Here is a 23,970-nt window from a genome sequence, read left to right as displayed (position 1 = left end):
ACAATTGTTTGGATTTCCTCCCCTTTAGAGATCGGCTTTAAGAGGAGCATGAGTGGGAGGCAAAAATGTAATAGAAGAAAACTTGGAGCACCTTCCCTTTTTTCTCTTCAAGGTAAAAGTCAAAGTAGGAGGGGATATATATGTGTGGAGAAAAAGTTCCCACGAAGTGTTACTTGGTTAGCACATGAGGACCAAACAGCACTGATCCCTGTAAAGACAAGACACTTAAGTTTTGCATAGTTGCAAGGTGGAAGCAAAGACCTAGTTTAGCAAAACTTAGGAAAATCGTATATGGCAATTCTTGTCTTTGAGAAAATGTGCACAAGCATGGGATGAACACATCTTCTTGCCTGACAGACGTAGCCTCTGCTTTAAAAGGTGCTCAGCACCTGTGTATTTATATGTCTGTTCAGAAAAATCAAGAGCACAAAGGTTACCTGTTATGCAGGTCTTTTTTTGATAGACACTTGTGGACTGAGAATTCTTTGACATGTCAAAAGAAGAAAAGAAAGTTTTGCTGATTCTATGTCTCCTTATATTTGTGCATAAGAAAATGAAAAAATGTTACCTAGGGAAAGAAGCAGTCAGTAGAAAAAATTAAAAAATATAAAATATATGAATATACATGTAATTACATTTTTTTATACTTATTAACCTAGCAAGCTGTCTGTACAGTGCCACGTGCTCTAAAATCTAGCAACAGACCTGGCACCCCCACAGAAGTCTACAGCACAGTTCAACCTGGCACTTCAGATCTTCGCATTTTTGAGCGCTGACACAGAGTCCAGGCCAGGTCAGGTTGCTGAAAAAGCAACAGGTATTCAAGGCTTGGAACAACGCCTTCTAATCCCACAGTCTTCACATTAAATTCACTTCCAAACAAAGCCAAACTTGCATCAACAAACCTTTCCACTAGGTATTCCCTTCTACTCTCCCATTAATTTTTTTCCAATCTTCTTAAGCTTTTAACTTCCCAAATTCTGCATTTGCTTTCAGAGGATTCTCAAGATACCTGACAACTTTTCTCAATTTCCTAATTTTTAGTGTTAAGTCTACTGTCAAATACTTTCTTTGCCCAGTGATCTCAACCTTCCAAAAAACATATAGGTCTGTGGAGGAAGCTGTGGGATAGAGCCCAGGACCTCTCCCTAGTATTTCTCAGCCAGTTCTGATCTATGAGGTACAGTCTGAAAACCTGCCTCTGTGCACAAATACATGACACAGGTATTAGATACTCTGGCTTTGCTAAGGCCATTGAAAATTGGGGTTTGGAACAGAATGCAAAAAGCTACACCTGCACAATGTGCTTTGGTTGCAACCTGGATGGTGAGTGCTGCAAGACTCAAGTGTTTTCTGATTTCCTCAACGTAACCATCTGACATATGGATAAAACACAGTACAGGTCACAAAAAGCTGAAATGATTGAACCCACGGGATATACCAGGTACACAGAAGACTAACACATTTAGTAACAATTAAAAGCCTTGTTGAAATATTCCAGAACAGAGCATAGAGAAAAAAAAACTAATGGAAAACAATGTTGTACTATGAGGTCTATTTTTTTTTTTTTTTATACAGATACCATTTATGTGAGCTTTTTCAGCAGTAAAGATCATAGAATCATAGCATGGTTAGAGTTGGAAGGGTCCTTAAAGATCATCTAGTTCCAACCACCCTGCCACGGGCAGGGACACCTCCCACTAGACCAGGTTGCTCAAAGCCCCATCCAACCCAGCCTTGAATGCTTCCAGGGATAGGGCTTCCACAACTTCTCTGGGCAACCTGTTCCAGTGTCTCACCACCGTCATAGTAAAGAATTGCTTCCTAATATCTAATCTAAATCTACGCTCTTTCAGTTTAAAACCATTACTCCTTGTCCTATCACTACGATCCCTGATGAAGAGTCTGTCTCCACCTTTTCTCTAGGCCCCCTTTAAGTACTGAAACACTGCTGTAAGGTATCCCCAGAGCTTTCTTTTCTCCAGGCTGAACAACCCCAACTCTCTCAGCCTGTCTTCACAGGAGAGGTGCTCCAGCCTTCTGATCATCTTCATGGCCCTCCTCTGGACTTGCTTCAACAGGTCCATGTCCTTCTTATGTTGGGGGCCCCAGAGCTGGACACCGTAGTCCAGGCGAGGTCTCACAAGAGTGGAGCAGAGGGGCAGAATCCCCTCCCTCGGCCTGCTGGCCATGCTGCTGGGGATGCAGCCCAGGATACAGTTGACTTTCTGGGCTGTGATCGCACGTTGCCAGCTCATGTCCAGCTTCTTATCCACCAACACCCCCAAGTCCTCCTCAGGGCTGTTCTCGATCCATTCTCCACCCAGCCTGTATTAGTGCTTGGGATTGCCCTGACCCATGTGCAGTGCCTTGCACTTGGCCTTGTTGAATTTCATGAGGATCACACAGGCCCACCTCTCCAGCCTGTCCAGGTCCCTCTGGATGGCATCCCTCCCCTCCAATGTGGCAACCACACCGCACAGCTTGGTGTGGTCAGCAAACTTGCTGAGGATGCACTCAATCCCACTGTCCACGTCACCAAAGATGTTAAACAGCACTGGTCCCAGTACCAACCCCTGAGGAACACCACTCATCACTGCTTGCCACTTGGACATCAAGCTATTGACTACAACCTTTTGAGTGCAACCATCCAGCCAATTCCTTATCCACCGAGCGGTCCATCCGTCAAATCCATGTCTCTTCAATTTTGAGTCGAGGATGTCGTGTGGGACAGTGTCAAACGCCTTGCACAAGTCCAGGTAGATGACGTCAGTTGCTCAGCTCAATCAGGCTTGTGAAACTTGCTTGGTTGCAGTGATTTTCAGAAGTGTGCTTAGACATCTATAATGTCTCAGGCATCTATACTCGTTTTCCTGGATCTCCGTTGAATTAACCCACTTAACTGCTTTTTCAGGTCTCATCCTACATGCATTCCATTTGTGAATAATATTGTAAGCAACATTAATACCTGTAAAATGTTGCTGCTGCTTCTTCATTTTCTGCATTCCCTGCAAGGCAATGTTTTGTTTCAGTGATCCGCCAAAAATACTACTGTAAAGCTTTAGGAAAAGACACATTGAACAAACACACCTTGTAGTTGGAGTAAAAGATGACAGAAGGTCCACTAGGGAATCAATAGCAGAGCTGCCTAGTTCATCCCTAAACTTTAGGCAATCTTCAGAATATATTATGATTCACATATCAGATGCAACTCTGTAAAGCAACAAAGGAAACCACTGCAGATATGTGAAATGTGAGCAATGATATGGGCGAGTTGATCTTAGGTCTTACAGTGTGCTATAATAGCACCCAGGTGTGGGTGTGGGATTTTGTTCTTATTGTTTTGTTCTTGGGTTTGTTTTTTTTTTAAATCAAGATCATGTCCTTAAGGTGTTAATTGCCATACATTAAAGATGTAGATTTAAAGTATTTGCTATCTTATGATGAAGTACTCAACTGGACAGCAGAAGGGGTAATTCTATGCATCCAAGGAAAGGTGGTTTCATCAGCAAAAAGGAGGCCTGAAATGAAGCATGGATACTGCCATGAAAGGAACAAATCAATACACAGTGAAGGTTACTGTCAGTGAGAGATGACAGAGCGTAGATCAGCATAGCAAGATCATGAGAGAGAAGAGTCATGAAAGACCCCACAGTAAAAAGTTAATGAAGTAGAAAGAGGGACTTGAAAGAAGGAATACTATTCCTTCTTGGGTTCTATACTGCAATAGGTTAAGTTATTGCTATGATTTCAGACAATAAGGGGGGGGGGGGGGGAATTTTTGACCTCTGAAGAGTGTGAGCCAAGAGGCATCAATTGAGGTGTTTGTCATGAAAAACGGTTTTAGAGCATCCCCAAGGAAAGGGACACAAAACAATTAACCATTAAAAGCTCTTCAGAGCCTTTCTCACGTGGCTCCATCTCTCAAACTATCTCAGTGTATTGTTTAGTTTCTTTGCAACTTACATAAACATTTGAAAATGCTTAGTAATTCAAGAAAAGGAAAGTCTACCGTGAACATAACAGGCCTGAATAGAGTATGTTTTACTAAACTCCTGTTTAGCTGCTGCAGTGAATTGAGACAGTTGGGTATTGTCAAACACTTAGAAATATGTGACCAACAACAATGGCTCACAGGTTTCTATAACACAACTTGTCTCAACTGCTAAGAGGAGATCAGTGAGGCCACAATAAACAAGCATTTTCTTGTATTGCATGTAAAGCAACAGCTAAGGCAAAGCACTAGAACTTTATTTGTAAAATAACCAGGTAAGGTAAACAATAGAAAATCTGTTAGCACCCCATGTTTATCAGGCTTTTAAACTGATAAATCATATCTTGGTTAACTGACTAACAAAAACCAACACATACTGCCATGAAAGCAGGACACAACCTCTTTTTTGGCTACGGAAGCTCAAGTGACAAGTAAAAATTTCTTGTTCTTGATACAGGGGAGTGATAACGAATCATTTTGAAAACTTTCTTCCTGGGATACACTGATAAAAAAAGTAACTAAAAATATCAGGGATACTTTAATAAAAAATTATGACATTCTGTTGAATGGGGAATGGCTTTAAACTGGAAGAGGTAGATTTAGATTAGATATTAGGATGAAATTTTTCACTTTGAGGATGGTAAGGCACTGAAACAGTGCCTGGAGGTATTTAAGGCCAGGCTGGATGGGGCTTTGAGCAACCTGGTCTAGTGGGAGGTGTCCCTGCCTATGGCAGGGGGGTTGGAACTCGATCTTCAAGGTCCCTTCCAACCTAAATCATTCTATGAATCTATGATTCGTTAACTCTTCTGTTTCACACAGTTCTGTTTTGTTTTTGTAGAAACAACTACACTAAAAATTAAATAGATAAGTTATGCCTGGCAGCATCAATATTCACCAGTTCACATGAGAATTTTGCAGAAATCATATTTTACAGGAGACTTCACGAGCAATCAAAATGATTTTAAGTTGACCCTTAATTCTAGTTCAAATGTTTGTGCCTGCATACTCAAGACAGTAACAAACAGCAGGTGATTAAATCTTCAGAACCTACAGAAAAGCCAGACAAAATACTACTAATGACTACTCCCTAGGTATCATTTATTAATCTTTGGAAACGTGATTTAGAACTCAGTCATAAAAGAGAATTAATAGGTCTGTTACGTGGATACACTCAATACATTTCACTGAGCTGGAGCAGTACAGCTCACTGAGGCTCTTTGACAGTCACCTCTTCTTAGAGCCCATATCTCTGCACAGCACAAATGACCAATTACTATATTCAGCCTCAGGAAAGTAACTCTTGATATCACAGTCAAGAACCTGGCTTGTTATTGTTAAATCTTTATCAAAAGCAAGTCAACCTAAGAAAAAATTATATTATGGACAGAAGTTTTGGCAAGACAAAGGTGACACTTCATGCAGCAGTTAATATAAAGACAGGATAATAGTTCTGCCAAAGACAATAAATACTAGAAGAAATGGCTTTCAGTTTTAGAAGCCTTGAGCAATATTGCTGGTGTTCATTTTAAGATCTGCTTCTACAACACAATTCCCTTGAGATTATTCTTAAATATGAAAAGGATGGATGTTTTTGTTTGGGGATCATTCACAATGTTGGCATTGCAAACCACAGGCTTGAACTGAGGTGAGAGTTAACATAATTTTGTCGCTAATTTCTTTCAACTGCATTCTCTTTCTTGATCTCCCTTCCCCCTGCTAAAAAAAAATCTCCAGGCGTTACTATCAAAAATATACTCAAGTAATAAATCATGTATTTGCTGTCACATGACTGGTATTCATTAGAATCAAAGATCTCCAAGATCTGCCCCCAGAATGTATCATGTTACTGAAATATAGAAATAGCTGCAACACAAAATTTTGCTGGAAAAGAAACACAAAAAGTAACAACAAACTGTCTCTCACCTGGGCAGAAGAAAGAATGTTCATAAAAATATGGTTGAGGGGTAAATTAAACCCCAAATTCTAATCAGACAAAACCAGCAGTTTAAACCAAACAAGACAGGATTTTTAACTAGAAACTTCTATAAAATATACACTTTTTAATCACCCAGGCAGTTCTATTTTCTAAGATTTTTTTTTCCTAGAAAGAAATGAAAAAAGAAAGAAAAAACACTGCAAGTTTATCCATTATGTATCTTTACTTTGGTTAAGCAGTAAACAACATGCCCCTACACTCACTGAAATGTTTCATCTCCCCTTTTATTGTCCAGCTATTTTGCTTTACTGAATACTACAATCACTTTGTAGCAGAAGTGACATCTTCTATGAGAGAAGCAATGATCTTCCAGTGATGTGGTAACCTGACTGAATCATTTGAGTCCGAGTGGAGAAAAAGAACACTTGATTCAGCTGCACATCTGGGTTTTATAAGGAGTCTAAAAGCTTAACACTAACATGCTTCAGGGCTGAAACAAAGTCTGAGGAGATCACAGCAGTCAAGAAAGAAGACAGTGTTAATCCAGGGCATATCGTGCTCTTCACCACCACTCTGAAAATTAACTTAGCTCAGCTAATTTTGCATCTCCACTAATTGTGTGTTGGGTATGAGTAAGCAATGACTAAGGAAATGTCAAAGCTATTCCATATCCTGTTCTTTTCCTGAAGAAAAACATGACAGACAGAGAGGATACCTCCTCCCATTAGGCCACAACAATTCAACGAGGCAGCTATTTGTTTTAGGAGGAATGAAATAACCTATATGCAATCTAAACATTGCCAGTCCTTATAATCACTTGTTACCACTGTGCTGAGCACACATGGCTCCCCAGAAACAATTCACTCTCAAAAAATCAGTTCAGATATTCAAATACATGCATGAGTACATACACAAAATTTAAGCTGGAAAATATACAGTGAGCATAAGGTCACCTGTATATGAAAATTCCTGCTCTATGGTACTCTGGTTATTTTCCAACGTTTCCGATCATGCATTCGTAAACGTTGACCACTGGCTAGAAAGGCAATAAAAATACTGAACAATACAGAACACAAAATGATGCACATGTTACAGCCAGGATGAAAATAACCAGACTGCTATGAGGTAAGAAAAAGTGGCATCGGTACTGAACCTCTTGTTCAGTTCCTCACATCTGCAAGGACAGAAGTCAGCATTGGTTAACTACAGGTATCTACCTCAGAGGCACTGACTTGTCCCCAGCTCACAGAAGATAAAGGAAATACAGGCTCCTGAACTTTGTTGTTATCAATCTCGACTCTGTTAGATGCCTAAAATAGCTGGACTGACCCCTTCCAGCTCTGCTTTCTCCCCATTTGTATCTCTCCTGCAAACTGAAACAAAAAGCATGAGGCAAAGCACATATGCAGAGCAGAAAAGTGGGATTGGGGAGAGAAAGGTTGCAGAGTAAGTGAAAGTGTAAATATACTAAAGCACCCAAGTTATATGTCTGATGAGGAGGGAAAGAAGGACATAGGGTACAAGTAAAAAAGGGGCAGAGGAAGGGAAAAGGACTGGGAACAGGGAACACAGTGTTTAGAGGCTATAGTTTTCACCTGTCCATTATGTTTTACTCACAGGATCTACGCAATAGAGGGGCATTAGGCCAGAACACTATCCAGCACATACAGAGCTGTACTGACGCAATTTACAGAAAAGCAAATCACTACCTGCAATACTGAGGCCAGACTGCTTGGAAAACTGTGCAGCACACAGATGTGGCTCTAAGCAGTCATATAGCCTTCATACACGTCCCTACCAAAGGGGGTCTTCAGTTAGCGCTGATAAACTGCTGCCAGCCTCATAATTTTTTCAGACATCATTAATAACATTACAATCAATAGATGAGGATGACAGTACAAGCTCAAAATGAGCACCACACTTCATAATGTGTTCTCATAACAATGGCCACAGCTACTTATAAGCTCAGATCATTCCTACATGCATTGTCCAGAAGTAACAGAATTGCTAAGGAGCAAACTTTTTTTAAAAAAATTAAAATAAAAAAAATTAATGAGTCAGATTGCAGTGGAGAAACAACAGAATTATAAGACTGCATTAGACTTTGCCCAACTGTCAGTGATATTTGTTGATTAACAGAAAGGTGACAAACACTGTAGAAGCAAGTATGAGATACTCTTGCCTCACATGTTGATGGTTCCTCCACCCTCACCTCTTCTCTCCCCACATTATCCTTATCTTCTTTCTTGCATCCATACCCCAAGCATTCTGGATAAAAGCGAACATAATTTCACAGTGTAAGTCAGGGGATTTTCTGAAAATTAACACTACTCCTTTGCATTTGTTCACTCTCATTGGCATCTAATTCTCCACTCACTTTGTTCACTCGGCTACAAAATCAGACCCTGAAGGTAGTTTTGTATGGGGTTGTTGCTATGATGACAATGATAGCCTATCTGCGCTGTTTCCTGTGTCCTATGCCTACCTGTTTCTTATCATCTTAAATCATGACTTAGCTTATTGAGTGCTGAAAAGGGTTAAACTTTACTGCTGGATGTGCAAAAAAACCTAGAACAAATCATGGCAGACAACTTTTTGTTGCAGAAGTTCAAAAATAACTATGTTCAACTGTCAGCTATTATTTCAATTCATTTATCAGCTGCAGACATCCCGGTTACTGTTCTGTAGTTCCCTGGATTGTATCTAGGGCTTTTGAAAAATAGAGATACAAAGTTTACAATTGTCCAGACACTTTCTACAATAACTTTTTTTTTTAATGTAAAAATGCACATTAGCAGCAACTCAGCCACTTCACTAGTTTAAATGCAGCCTAGAATGTTTTACAAACAGAAGCAGCGTATAGCTCCCGTGCTAGTCACACACGTCATGACTGTTTCAAAGATGCTCATCCCATTCAGTATGAAGAATGGCCTGGCACTACACTGCCATTTGCCAGGAAAAGAAAACAATCAAGCAGAAATATAGCTATTTTCTTTTTCACAGTAGCCCTCCAAATAAGTGTCAATGAAGAAGCTGGACTTCTCAAAATCCTTAGTTTCCTCCAAGTTAAAAATCAAAGAATATTTTAGGCTTTTGGAAAATAATATAATCATTGGGTTGAGTTCATAGGCATGACAGAAATATCAGCATGATGATAAAGTCATGAAAAATGAAAGCTTATCACCACCTTTGGAAAGCACTTAGTATAAGCTCTGGGTAACAATTTATTATTGATATTGTCTCTCTGAGTCAAGATTACTGCAACCATTTAACCATTACTGCCTGTCATTTAAGAAACTACAACTAAATGAGAGCCTCGGAAGCAGTTTTAAATCCCACAGTATGGCTGGGGAGCTATTTAGTGGAAGATTTCAAATATTTCAAGTATAGTCTGAACTTGGTATCAGAAGGAATGGAAACGTTGATTGCTTTTTGGGCCTATTCCTTTCCAAAAAGAGATCAAGTGGAAAAGAAGGGATTTAGTCTAAATGTCTAACACAGATGCGTGTAACTAGCTGAGCAGCTCTTAGCAAGGAAAGAAAATGTCCATAAGAGATCTGAATAGCTTTGCACTATATTAGAGGTTCTCCCTGACAAGACTTTAGCATCTTTCCGGGCACTCGGAACAACCCAAAAGCCCTGTTCTTGTACTCCGTTTGTCTGAAGCTATGCTTTTGCCAGGAATCAAAACTTACAGGGAATGAATTTCCAGGCCGCAATGTGGTGAGCTATTCTGGTTCTATTTAACCATCTCGGGAAAAATTCAGACTAGTGCTGCTGCACTCAGTCGCAAGATTCAAAACTTCACTTCCCTCAGCCCCTATGCCTGCTTGGCTCATTAACTCATTGCCTCCTGTTTTATTCAGCCTACCTCCCGTTCTGCTGGTATGGAAAGAAGATCTGTCTTGTCTTGACAACATAATTTCTTGCTCTTGGTGGCATATGCAGCAATTAATATCTGATGGTTCCTCACTGGGGAAAATCTGACCCAATATACTGAGGGTCCCACTTACAAAAATCTCTCACTACTCAATCTTTCCAAAATCGTATTCTTCCTCCACAAGGCAAGTGCCAAGTGGGAGTATAATAAAAAAGCCAGCTCCTACACATGCAGTGATATGCAGACGAGGAACCCTCCTGGTTTATCTATGGTGTGCTCTACTTCCTCCATTATAATAGCTTTCTCTCTGAAAGCTCTTGCCTACCAACTCACTTTCTCTTACACACTGATGTGGTGCTGCCGTTTCCAAGAAATCCAAGCACTCTGCACATTAAACCTCTTTCTATAGTTTCTGCAAATCTCCACCTTTGCAAATTAACAAAGAAACCCCACCACTGCTTGGAGACATGCTAGCCCACTGTGAATCCAAATGGCAGAATTGGATGCACAGTCTGAAACAGACACACAGTGCTCGGCCTGCCACCACCACAAAGCAGCCTGAAGGTGACTTTTCCTTTTCATTGGCCTCAGACTCCGACCCCAAATTCCCCGGGGTTCAAGTTTATTGCATTCATTCTCCCTGAAGTTAAGGGTTCTGCAACCTGCCCCATGCATGTCTCTAGGAGCTATAGCTCTCACAGAATCTGCCATCACCTAGAAAGAGCCAAATCATGCAGAAGTTATTTAGGACACACCAGAGCTCACAGCACACATTTAGATTTACATACATTCCCATCCAGGAAGCTGGTGCCTGGACAGAATATACTCCCAATACTGACATTTGCCTCAGACTTCTAGGCAGAAAAAGAGCTACTGGCAACAATTCCATACAGTGCATATACAGACCTATAAGCAATCACATCCAGGTTTGACTTTAGAAGAGCTAAAAACAAAACAAAAACAAAAACACCAACCCGAGTACAACACTTAAATTCAATAGCATGATTAACAAAGAAAAAAAGTTTACAGGAGAACAAGGATAGTTGCCTGTGGGGAGAATATCTTAAAATCTACGGTAAAGTCATACTTGGCAAAATTCAATAGATCTGGTAAACATCAAAGATAAAATTTAGCAGAATAATTCCACCAAGCACCATTAAAAGAAAAATGGGACCAGCAGGGTTACCAGTGAAAAACAATGCCAGGCCTAATAGCACTGATCTACCAGAAGCAATTTATTATGACACCAGAAATAGCTATTTTCACAGTGGATGCTTGAAATGAAAACTTTAAAGCTTCTTTAAGTCTTGAGCTATAGCAAAGTATTCAACCAGCCAGCCAAAATAGCTGAAGGGAAATAGGAAGGCCACATGTGGAACTAATTACTCATGTAGAGGCTATGACAAAGAACATTTCTCCAGACTTTTCATGGGGGCTTCACTTTCAGGAAGTAACTCTAATTACTGTTCAAGTCTCGGCAGCCTGCATGCCGCTGACAGTTCCAAGAAAAAATGAACCTATTTGCCCTTTTCTTGGTTTAAAATGCCAAAACAGAAAAGTGCAACTAGAGTCATTAAAAAGAAAGAAAATAAGCACTGGCTTATTGCATTAGCTTCCCGAGCAGAATCCTTTTTATAAATCCAGTTTTTCAGCCTTCACAAAACAGCAAATTCTGCGTCTACATTAACTCGCTCTCCGTTGGCTGCAGTGAAACTGTACATCTTGACTTTTTACAGCTTTTCCATACTGGGGCCCACTTCCTGCCCAGTTGAAGAAAAAAATCTGGCCTGAAGATGAAATGACTGCTTAACATTACACTAAAACATCTGGTACCATTTTATACACAGACCCATGTCTGAGAGCAGGCAATTCTAGCGGTCTCACCAGCGGCACAGTGCATACCCAAACCTCCCCAGGGTGACATCATCCCATATATGGACTCTCAGGCCCAGCCCTCCCCCTTTTCCTGGTCCTAAATTCATTGCCAGATCCCCAGTCTGCTGCAAATGTGCCACGTCAAGACTGGAAATCACAGCACTTCAGTGTGTTTCAGTGAGTGCTGCAGAGTGTGAGGGAGAGCCGAGCACAACCCGTGATGCAGGAAGGCAGTTTTTCCCCGAGACTAAAAGAGGATTTAAAATAAATAAATAGACGCGTCCGGAGATCCTGCTCCGTCGCCCCAGTGTTCAGACTACCTGTTCAGGACAATGCTGTTGTACAGTAGTCTGCACATTGGTTAGACTGGGCAAGGGAAAGCAGCGGCATGGACTATTGGGGACGCAAGTTGCTATTGCCAAGGAGAAGACAGTTATTGCTCCTTTCAGATCTCATATACAGTATTTTTCTTCACAGGTTTTGCACACTAGGGAATAAGAAACGCTAAGGGACACTGTGAAAAAGGAGGACTTCAGAATAAAGCGGGGAAGACATTCTGGTAAGGCCTACTTTGGAAGAACACCTGGCCTATGACCTGGCGAACCTAGGTGACTCCCCTCCCCCCTTCCTCCAGTCATCACTGCAAGAAAGATGGAGCTCTGATGGTTTACTAAAACCTATGCAAGAAATGAGAGAGGTATATTGCCTAGAGGTATACTACCTAGAGAAGTGTACAAGAATAGAGTTTAAGTCGGTCATTTCTTTTTTCTTTTTTCTTTTTTTTTTAATTTAAAATAAAGCTTCCCCCCCCCCCAAACTAAAAAGGTAAATTTTTTTTTTTACTTGTAGCAATCAGTATAAATATTTAAACAGTATATATATTTTAATGCAGATAAGGCTGGCTAGAAGTATGTATTTTGAATAGCTCCTGTTGTGAACTATAACCTGAAAATCAATTTTAAGAAATTATTTTCTTTTAAAGTAATAAAATAATAGAAAAGAATGCATGAATATTATCTTAAATGATTGTAAAATATATTATATCACCTTTGGGAGAACTGTACGTAGACTTTTATATGCAGCTGAAACTTCTTTGCAAGTAACCTATGCTATATGCGCTAATGAAAACTGGGAGGGAAACCATAGGAAATCTATGACTACTCCATGCTAGTCGTCTGCCGTGTAGAATACAAATTCTTTGATTGTCAGGAAAAATTACCTCTGAAAGTTCAGGATGTGATGGAAAAAAAACAATAAATAAATAAAACGGAACAAACCGCTTTCCATCTCGATACCTGGCTGACCATTGCCTATAAGTGATCAGCACCAATTGATTGTTGCCGCTCTCACGTATACTTTGCATCGCTGATATTTCTTCTAACATTCAAAACGATAAGTTACTTTGTCCTGAATCCCACTGATAAAAATGGAATTTGTAAACGAATGCAGAAGTTTGCTTTGGTGAATTTCCAGCTGTCCTGGTAGGGGAAAAAAACCCTCAGGCTGAATGAAATCCCCACGGACAAAATAATACAAAAAGTCTGGGCTGCAATTTGATACCAGCTGAACTCCAGAGTCAGCTCCCCAAAAGTTAACACTTGTAACAAACTACTGCAACCGGAAAAAAAATCTCATCTATATGGTGCTCATTATTGCCAGGAAGGCTTTGAATAGCTAAATGATAAAAAGAATTAGCATAAATATGCAGCCATTAGTAGTATAACCAGCCAATTTTGCAGAATACGTGTTATATTTTAGACAGCCTTAATACTGTACAAATATTTTTTTAAATATATATATTATTATTATTACTCTTTTCATTGCTCCTTTACTAATCAATAGAAGTCCTATTTGGGATAGATGGTCATGTAGCATTAGCGTGACCGTGTCTATACTGGCTGTCTTAAAGCCTATGAAGCAAGAACTAGCACTGTCATTTCCCTTAGCCTCCCATCAAAGCTTATGTATTTTGACTAAAAGATTCTTTCTTGATGTATATATACACTTATAGGTTATCTACCCTCTCTTCCTTTATTTCACAGAAGATTATATTTAGAATTAAATTAGTGGGTTTTAATCCATTATAAGTAAACTGAATTCTCATTCTTACTCTACTTTAAGGTGGAGTTACAACATACAGTTAAATGTAGTTATTAATGGAAAAACTGAAGAGACAGGGAGAAATGAAAGGAATGGAACTAGATTCAAACTTGCATTAATATTTCTCAATCTCTAAGTATGATTGCTGTTTTAGGCATAGCAAATCTGAACAGTTTTGACTTAGATTTTGTTTAAGCGGTAGAAAAATGTTTTCAAATCTTGTTAAGAAACTTGCTCAGTTATGCTTTGAAGGGGAATGTGATTGTTTGCGAAGGTTTTTTTTATTTAGTGCTTACTTGCATAGCTACTTTTATTTTTTTATAATTCTGATCTAGAAATTAAGAAAGGAAGTATTATTATCCAGTCAGCAAGAGGCTCTCAGTGAAAATACTGTTGAAGACAACCTGTATTAACTTTTACTAAATAAGCAAGGACAATGAAAATATATGGAACTAGTGTTTCTCTTATCTCTAGTCCACTATTTGCATTAATCTTTATTTTAAATGACCTTTCTGGATTTAGGAAGTGATTCCCCTCCCATACACCCATGACTCTTCAAAGTTACATTTTTAGACTGTAAGGCTGAAATCTAGGAGGCCCCCTTGGCATGGGGCTTGGAAAGGAGGGGGAGCGGGGGGGGGACGGGGGACGGGAGGGGGAAATGCAATGTGCAAAGCAACAGATACGGAAAGAAAGCCTGTATTGTTAGTAATGAATAAGGAAGTATATCTACTTCGGCTCAGTAATCAAAACATTTTCAAAGTGAATTAAATGATTCTGTGGTTCTTAAAACAGTGCTGTTTTAGTTGAAACAAGTTCTAGTTGACCATAATCATACAGAAAAGATTTCCATAGTTATAAAACAAGAGGTTTTAAATATGCATGTCAACAAACACAAGATAGCTGTATACAAATATTTCAAGCAGGGGGAAAAAAAAAAAACCAAACAAGCAAAAAGAACAAACATTACTGTTTGCAATGACTAAAAAAATTAGCTGGATGCAATGCATACTAAATCATGGTGAGAGTCCTGTAAAACGAGGACAATACCAATGCTTAAGCCTGTTGTATGAACTAAATGATACAGTTCATATTACCATAAAATGCACAAAAACATGAAAAGCAAATAAAAGCCAGTATGAACATTTAAATAGGTGTTTCAATATAAGGGATTTTCTTTCATCTTTAAGGAGCACAATTTTTTTTAGTACACTCACAATTAAATAGGGAAGAGGAAGAAAATATTTCAAACCTTTTCTCTATATTCCTTTAATATTAAAAAAAAGAAAAAAAGCAAAGAAGGGTGGGGGAAAGTCACTTAACTTTACAGAAATAAATATGGATCAAATAAGCATCCAAATGTAAAAAAACCTAGTTACTTTAAAGAAAAAAAACAAACATCATTTGACATTTTTCTGCCTTGTCATTAAGTTGCATGTTATCTTCTATATTACCATTACCAGTGCTATTTAACGCATCTGTATTTTCAGAAGACTAACAGACACTGCTATCCTCTCCATGCTCCTTGCCCCCCTTCCTGTACTATCACCGTGCATCCACAGACATTTCTGCAGACCACCCAAGTATCATTGCTATATGGAAAATATGATAACCAAAATGGCAAAATACTCGCATAAACATTCCAAACTTCCAAATAGAATGTTAAATTATTATAATCCTTTTATTTTACAATCTTCGTAACAGATTTTGATTAAAAACCCTAAATCTTAGCGTGTTTGGTTTTGTTTTTTTTTTTAAACTAGTAAATTTTAATCAAGGGCATAACTTTACTTTTATTTGCAAAAGGCTTTGCTTCCTGAACTGTGCTTTATTTAAAAAAAAAAAAAAGTCCTAATTTAAATAATATTTTGGGTCAGGTTTAAACATACAAAAAGACAGGAAATGCCATAGTTAAGAATGAAACTTTCCTGAATAATGTTACAGTATTTCTGTACTGCATTTTACGCTGCATTGCAAAACTGTGTCTAAAAATAACAACCTGCCCTTAAATAAAAAGTCCTGATCACAGTCTGACAGAACACAATTCTCAACTCAATTTCCAAGCTACCAATATTTAAATTCAGATCCTTCATATAGGTCTCTGTAAATATCATGAGGTTGGGGTTTTTTGTTACGAGTATTCTAAAATATTCTTGAGCCCTTTACTGACTCAATGAATCAACCAGATTCAGCACACAAAAATGTTAAACCCTTTTAGCAAATAAACTACAGTTTCAAGGAAGACCAGTTTTTGAATAAGAATCAAGTGGAGATAACTACCCAGTCATTAGTAGTACCCAATGAATTAACTGAAGGCAAAATAAATTTGCCTTAGTTCAAGATATAAAGCTCTTTGCTGATTTTTTCATTAATTCTCCTTGTGTACAGTTATTAGAAAGACCACACAATTTTTCCACCTACAACTTTTACTCCCAGTACAACTTCCTGGTAGTTGTTATTAGAAAACCTATTAATTAAAATACATATTTTTGTTCTTCCAGTCCTTCTATATTATAGGTTGCCAATGATTTTTAATGTACAATTCTTTGCTATTTCAAGAAGGATCCACAACACAGAAACTAAGACCTAATTTTCTCCCAGACTAAAGATCTCTGATTTCTTTAACAATTAAATGCAGGAATTAAATTTGACAAAATCTATAAAACAAACAGTGTTTTATATTTATTTTTAAAGTACTTCTGATTTGCCACTTTTGTTTTTCTTTAAAATGCTTAAGTGTGTAGGAAGACATGGCAACTTAAAGCATACACTTAAAATTTTACTTAGATCTACAAGAATTTAGGTAAGCGTATTATGAAGTCAAAATAAAACTATTTAATGTCTTAGAATTAATTTTTCATGTCTGAATTAGCTAGTCATATTTTGTGCTTGATTCATTTTTTTTTTAAGACTTATTTAATGTCTTGGAATTAATTTTTCATGGATTAATTAGTCATGGTTTTGCTTGATTAATTTTTTTAAGATCCCTTGTTAGGTTCAAAGAAAGTTTTATTCATATAATTCATAAACATAATTTGCACACTTCGATTTATATATTAGGTAAAATGTATCTTTTTCTTTATGGGGAAATGATTAGAGCTAGAACACCTGAATAATTACATATTAATTTATTGTTAGTCTAACTTAAAAGCTCAACACGATCCCCACCTTTTAGCCTTTTAGTAAATTCATCCCTTTTATAAGCAGTTTTCAGGCTGGAACTTAAAAGTGTTTTGCTGCTATTCTGATTTGAGAAGGGTTTGAAAGCACAAGTTTGTTGCTTACCTATGGGGGCACTAGCGAGCAACAGTGATCTAAAAACACCATTATAAAACAGAATAATTTAATCTGTATAGGAAAGTAATACAATGATTCTTTTCCCCTTTTAAGCTTCCAGTGTGTTTTATACCTTTTGAAGCAACACCCCAGTGATGTTGCAAATGTAATTGCAAAATTGGATTACAGTCACTGTGTGTATTTTACATGCAGGAAAGTTTAGCAAAGCAGCAAAACTTGTGATGCGAAATGATGCTATTCGCATGCTTTTGATCTACAGCATAGTCTATGTTTAACTGAAAAACTTACTGACGTTACAAAGTTATTTTGTTTTCTTACAAAGTATAGATTTTGAGACAAAGCTAAATTTAAATAATATGCAAAGGAAAATACTAAAGAAATGTCATTATAAGTATACAGCTTTAACATATTAGCAGAACAGATATAATATGCAACCAGTTTTCTTTCCAGCACATTCCCTTTAACTGGGTTAATGTGCAAGTGGTTTCCTCCATTTATACAGAAAGATTTTTATTTTTAACATGCAAGATTACTGTACTTATCTGCTCCTAGAAAATATGTACTATATAAACATATCCTTTATCTTGAACTTCAGTATTTCTGTGTTTCCGAGAAGAGTAAAAACATCTGGTTAAATTACTATGTGTGAGTACAACATGCAGGCAAAATGCTGTATGAATTGCATATAAAATAAACCGTCATTTCAATCCTTTTTGGTTTTCCAAATGTTCAGTGTGACCAGTCTGTTGAAATCACATCTCTGATATATGCCAGCACAATGATAACTGATGTACCAAAATGCTTCTTTTACGAATAAAATCAAGTTCTGTTCTTGTCCTACAGCTCCCAATGTTTTAAAGTTTAATTCTGTTATGTCTGTTCCCCCCCAAAACCCCCAAAACCGGAATGGTACAAACTGTTGCACACCAGCGGTGATGGCTCCAAGGGACTGGCTGGACGGAGTTGTCATGTGTCTGCCTGTCTACACTTGCTGTGCAGAACATCCTCTCACCTGTACAGCAGGCACAGACAGGCAGTCGCATGACAACCCAGCCTGAGGGACAGCCGCCAGTGGGAAACCGCTCTGACACACCAGAGCATCTTCACCAACAGCTCCAGCCAAGAGTCACTCTGGATCTCAGACGGCCGGTCAGTAACCAAGCCGCGTACTGCAACCCACCTAGAGTCAAATCAACACTGCCTATAAAATACAATAAAACCCACTGCTGAAATTTTTACTGTGCTTCCTATAGTACTCTTTTCCTAGGTGTTCTCATTAACTCACTAACAATAAGTTTTATTTATACGCAGCTTTGCAGCACCATTGTATGTTTCGTCCTCCCATTTACTTCTCAGGCATAACTCGAGCAGTTCATGTTATTAGATTATTGTCTGTATAAAAATCACTAACGTTCCTGCTAGCCACAGAAGCCAAGAGCAGCTTGTTGTGTGGCAAGTTAATTCTATAAACAGACACAATGTTAGAGCTTAGAGTAACTTCTCCCCTTTCCACTCTCTCACCTCCTCACTTATTTTCGTACCTCCCTCCCAAATCACACAGAATTTTACAATTGGGAATAAACTGTGAAATTATAATACAAACTGCAACTATCACTGGATGTTGATAACACTATCCTTTCCCATTGAAACAGAACTAAAATGTTGTATTTGGAAATAAGACTAAAGGGCATTTTTCCAAAAAATGTAAATTTCACATTTTTAGAAGAAGTTCTCCTAGAGCCCAGCTTGACATCTTTTACACACCAATAATGACAGTGAAATCTCTGTATGCTTTAGAAAGATTAATAAAATCACATTCTCTGACCACGCACTGTAAAAAATGCCACACCACTTTACAAACGGCATGCTTTTGTTTACAACAAAGAGTGTTTGGATTCACAATCTAGAATGGTGTTCCAGATTTCCCAAGTCCATTTTATCCTAATGTAGAAGTGACTAATTCACAAACTTCAAATTTGCAGGTTGAGTCTCAAATGAACCTTAGCACAAAAGCTTACAGCTTTTTGTGCTACTTAACAAAGCAGTAACAACTGAAAGCTAAAATGCTCAGATTTAATATTTTTTGTGTAGGTATGCCTTATAATACATTAGCTAGTATTATATGGAATACTCTAAGAAAGAAAACCAGTATTTGTGAGGTCAATGAATGTGCTAACCTTGCACTTATTTGCAACAGCATCAAAGTAGTACACAGTATTTTTCTTGCTTGATTTTAAGCAAGAGGAAAAGCACAACGTCATGGTACTGGTCATGCAACAGTTATGAACACAAGCAACTGCATGCAGGATCAGAAACTAATCCAGATTAGTATTCACACAACTGATAGTATAACTGCTTTACCCACCCTGTTCAAACACCAATTTATATGTCTCAAAAGCATTCTTAGGCACTGATTCCCATCTCATCAGGAATAAAAACCTGTTGTATGTTTGAGCAGCAACAAAAACATGTCAAGAAACCAATTGTTTCTTTTGTAATACTTCTATCATACAACACATTTTGAAATCTTTTGCCAAAGTAACTTGCTTCAAAATGCATTCCACCATGGATTCTTCACGTATAAAAGCTGCAGCTCACATATAAATGAAATAATTTACATCCTACTGATGGCACTAGCAAGCAACAACTTGCATTCAGAGAGCGATTTTAATCTGAGTAAATGCCAGACTACGTAAAATGGGCTCAGTTTACATTAGAGGGGGTACACAGCCCCTGAGGTCCTAGCAAGCACTGCAGCTTTGTAAAGTACATTGTCAGAGCTCACTGGTACACAAGCTGCCACGACATTCCTTACTCAGGGGTAGAGGCACAAGCAGAATGAACTCATCACTGTGGCAGGAGAATGAAGGCGAGACCTGACTTTCTGCATCTTCCCCAGCTTCGATGGAGAGGCTTCTGCTACTGTGCAAGGACTGCAGAAGCGAGTGACCCGAGTGGGAGGCACGGGAGATCTGAACTCCCTAGGACCTCCCAGCGTGCACAGCGGTACTGAGCCCAGGCACAGTCCAGACGCATAAACATAGTATCACTTCACGCATCACTCAAGACTACGGATTTTACCAGGGTGGAAATAGACCAGCACACAGCCATTTCAATAATCATCTGAGTACAGGATGTAACAACTACCAAACCAAACTGAAAGTAAGGAGAACATTATAAGGAGAAGAAATGGAATTCTAAAAATGGGAATTCAGCCAGGAGATCAAATATTTGCTTCTTTCTTTTCAGAAGCCAGTAGTTCAGTTTCCGAAACAAGTCACCGGTCTTTGGATTAACTTAATGATCAAACTGTGGCTTTGACCATCTTCAGAAAGTATCTAAACCAGACTTACCAGTTTTCTAAATCCTACTGAGAAAGGTCCAGTAAATAAACAAACAAAAAAAAAATCCAACATAACTTTGTGAACTCTTTCCCGGGACAGAATAATCAAACTATACAGCAAATCTGTACTTAAGGAGGAACTTCTTCCACCAGCAAAGCATGGAATACCACACTGTTATCTTCTTTTACCACTCTAAGACATTCCTGAGTGATCTCCTATATTGGCCTGAATGAACTACTGGTATTTTCATGACTCAAAACACAACTGTTCGGCAATTAAGAGACATTATTTTAAACTATGCATATGGAAATCAGACAGTGGCCAATTGCCTCCATGTACTATTCTTAGATTCCCAGGTGACACTCTAGCACACTATCAAAACATTTTTAAAGTTGCACAGCAGAAGACATTCCATAAATATTTTCAGGAATTTTTATATTGCACACTAAAGAAAGATCAGACTCAAAAAAGCAACACGAAAACTACCTCAAAAACTGTCAGAGCACGTCTTAGGTGCAACTCCAAGTGTTTGAGATGGAACATAGCAAAGGGTGTTAATCTTACCACATCACTTATTTTAGTTACAGTTACTCGTACCTAATCTAAGACAAGTGCTAGTAGCTTCAAGTTAGATCACAAAAAACCAACAGCTTCAAATTTTCAAATTCATAAAGACAGCTTTACATTCTTTTGAATTCATTTTTATGTCATTGCAATAAAATATTTCAAATTATATTTCAGTAATGTGAGAATAAAACTTCTCTTGACACCTAGCACTTGGGTCCTCCTCTCTTGTCCAAAACATACTCATTTTCCTGTTATAATAAATACATTTGAATCCCTTGAAAACTTAAATAAAAGGTCAAGGGGCAAAATCTTCAAGATTAATCTAATTTGTCCCTCAATCTTAAGGTCTATCCCAAAAATGGCTACTGACTCAGGAAGAAACCACTACTGACAAGCACAGTTTTCCACCATCAGCAGTATTACTGAAGTAACTACCTATGATAAGTACTGGATTCGCAGGACTCAGCTGAGCTTTGGCTTATGCACACGCATTGCAAAACCTCTCCCCAGTGGTTCTAGAAAATCCACTGCAGTAAAACAGTGTTAGTTTAAACAGAATATTAATTGTCTGCACAGTCCCCCTCAACCAACTCCATGTTTTGTTGGGGTAAGCCAAAGTAAGATGGAAAGATTGAGTGATGTTTTAGAGCTCATTTAAAACTCTCTCTTTACCTGTGCCGCTTTCATCCAATGAACTGGTACATGCTAAAAATCACTAAGTTTTTGCTGAAAACATTTAATTTAAAAACAAAAAGAAAATCAGAAAATAACAGGATTTTTATTTTTAAATGTAGCCAAATTTTTATACAAAAACCAACACAAACCTTCAGTAAAGAGAGCAACCTGGATGTCCTGTTTATCATAGAAATGCTTTTTCCAGTTCTCACATTACACAGGATCACAGTATGCTAGGGATTGGAAGGGACCTCAAAAGATCATCTAGTCCAATCCCCCTGTCAGAGCAGGAACACCTAGATGAGGTTGCACAGGAAGGCGTCCAGGCGAGTTTTTAATGTCTCCAGAGAAGGAGACTCCACAACCTCCCTGGGCAGCCTGTTCCAGTGCTCTGTCACCCTCACTGAGAAGAAGTTTCTTCTCAAATTTAAGAGGAACCTCTTGTGTTCCAGCTTGAATCCATTACCCCTTGTCCTATCATTGGTTGCTACTGAGAAGAGCCTGGCTCCATCCTCATGACATTCCCCCTTTATATATTTATAAACGCTAATAAGATCACCCCTCAGTCTCCTCTTCTCCAAACTAAAGAGACCCAGCTCCCTCAGTCTTTCCTCATAAGGGAGATGCTCCACTCCCTTAATCATCTTAGTTGCCCTACGCTGGACTCTCTCCAGCAGCTCTCTGTCCTTCTTGAACTGAGGGGCCCAGAACTGGACACAATATTCCAGATGCGGTCTCACCAGAGCAGAGTAGAGGGGAAGGAGGACCTCTCTCGATCTGCTAACCACCCCCCTTCTAATACAGCCCAGGATGCCATTGGCCTTCTTGGCCACAAGGGCACAGTGCTGGCTCATGGTCATCCTGCTGTCCACCAGGACCCCCAGGTCCCTTTCCTCTACACTGCTCTCTAACAGGTAGCTCCCCATCCTATACTGGAACCTGGGGTTGTTTCTGCCCAGATGTAGGACCCTACACTTTCCCTTGTTGTATTTCATTAAGTTATTCCCTGCCCAAATCTCCAGCCTGTCCAAGTCTCTCTGGATGGCAGCACAGCCCTCTGGCGTGTCAGCCACTCCTCCTAGCTTAGTGTCATCAGCAAACTTGCTGATAGTACACTCAATTCCCTCATCTAAATCATTGATGAATATATTGAATAATATGGGCCCCAGTACCGACCCTTGAGGCACTCCACTGGTTACCAGCCTCCAACTGGACTCTGCCCCATTGACTACGACTCTCTGGCTTCTCTCCTTCAGCCAGTTCGCAGTCCACCTAATTATCCGGTCATCCAGTCCACACTTCCTCAGTTTAGCCATGAGGATGCTGTGGGAGACCATGTCAAATGCTTTACTGAAGTCAAGGTAGACCACATCTACCGCTCTGCCATCATCCATCCACCTCGTTATTTCCTCATAAAAGGCTATGAGGTTGGTCAAGCACGACTTCCCCTTGGAAAAGCCATGCTGACTGCCCCTAATAACCCTCTTATCCTTGATATGCCTTGAGAGGGCACCAAGGATAAGCTGTTCCATCAGTTTCCCAGGGATGGAGGTGAGGCTGACCGGTCTATAGTTACCCGGGTCCTCCTTCTTGCCCTTTTTGAAGACTGGAGTGACATTTGCTTTCCTCCAGTCCTCAGGCACCTCGCCCGTTTCCCAAGACTTGGTAAAGATGGTGGAGAGTGGTCCAGCAATGAATTCAGACAGCTCCTTCAGCACCCACGGGTGCATCCCATCTGGACCCATGGATTTATGGATGTCCAGGTTGCTTAACTGGTCTCTGACCCAGTCCTCATCAACTAAGGCAAACTCATCCATTGACTTGACTTCATCTTCATCTGGGGTCTCAGCGGAACAGGACTCCTCAGGACAGCCCCCGACAGAGTAGACAGAGACAAAGAAGATTACTCACCTCAGATTTACCGATCAGCAGTGACATTTCTTACCAAGGCACTTTTTTTGAATTTTCAGTAGCAAATTTGAAAATCCATACCAACCAGCTACAGAAATGTGCAGACAGGCTTTTCAGCCCCACAGAATATGAGGCTGGAGAAAAATTATCATTACATCAATTGCTGTAGTTACTTTCAGCAGTAACTTTACCTAGACAATTTATGATGAACTTACAGCAGATGTGTAAGAGTCGTTCAAACAGGCATAGGACAATAACCAGGACATTCCAAAAGAATTTATACCAATGTGCGGAAGCCACAGGAAAAGAGGAAAAAAGTAAAACAAAAACCAAACAGAAACACACACCCCCACAACACCCTGCATTTATGTTATCACCATTTTAACAG

General features: G+C 39.1%; 1 protein-coding gene across 3 annotated transcripts in view; it reads right to left on the bottom strand.

The window, feature by feature from the left end:
• DNM3 (dynamin 3) overlaps positions 1-23,970 on the bottom strand; it is a gene marked incomplete at both ends in the record, with an annotated part of 193,276 nt that overhangs the window by 112,573 nt on the left and 56,733 nt on the right. The window lies entirely within an intron of this gene.

Source organism: Vanellus vanellus, assembly GCF_965231255.1.
Source record: "Vanellus vanellus genome assembly, chromosome: 5".
Taxonomy (NCBI): domain Eukaryota; kingdom Metazoa; phylum Chordata; class Aves; order Charadriiformes; family Charadriidae; genus Vanellus; species Vanellus vanellus.
The sequence above is the reverse complement of the archived record's forward strand: the minus strand, read 5'-3'. Positions and strand labels throughout refer to the sequence as shown.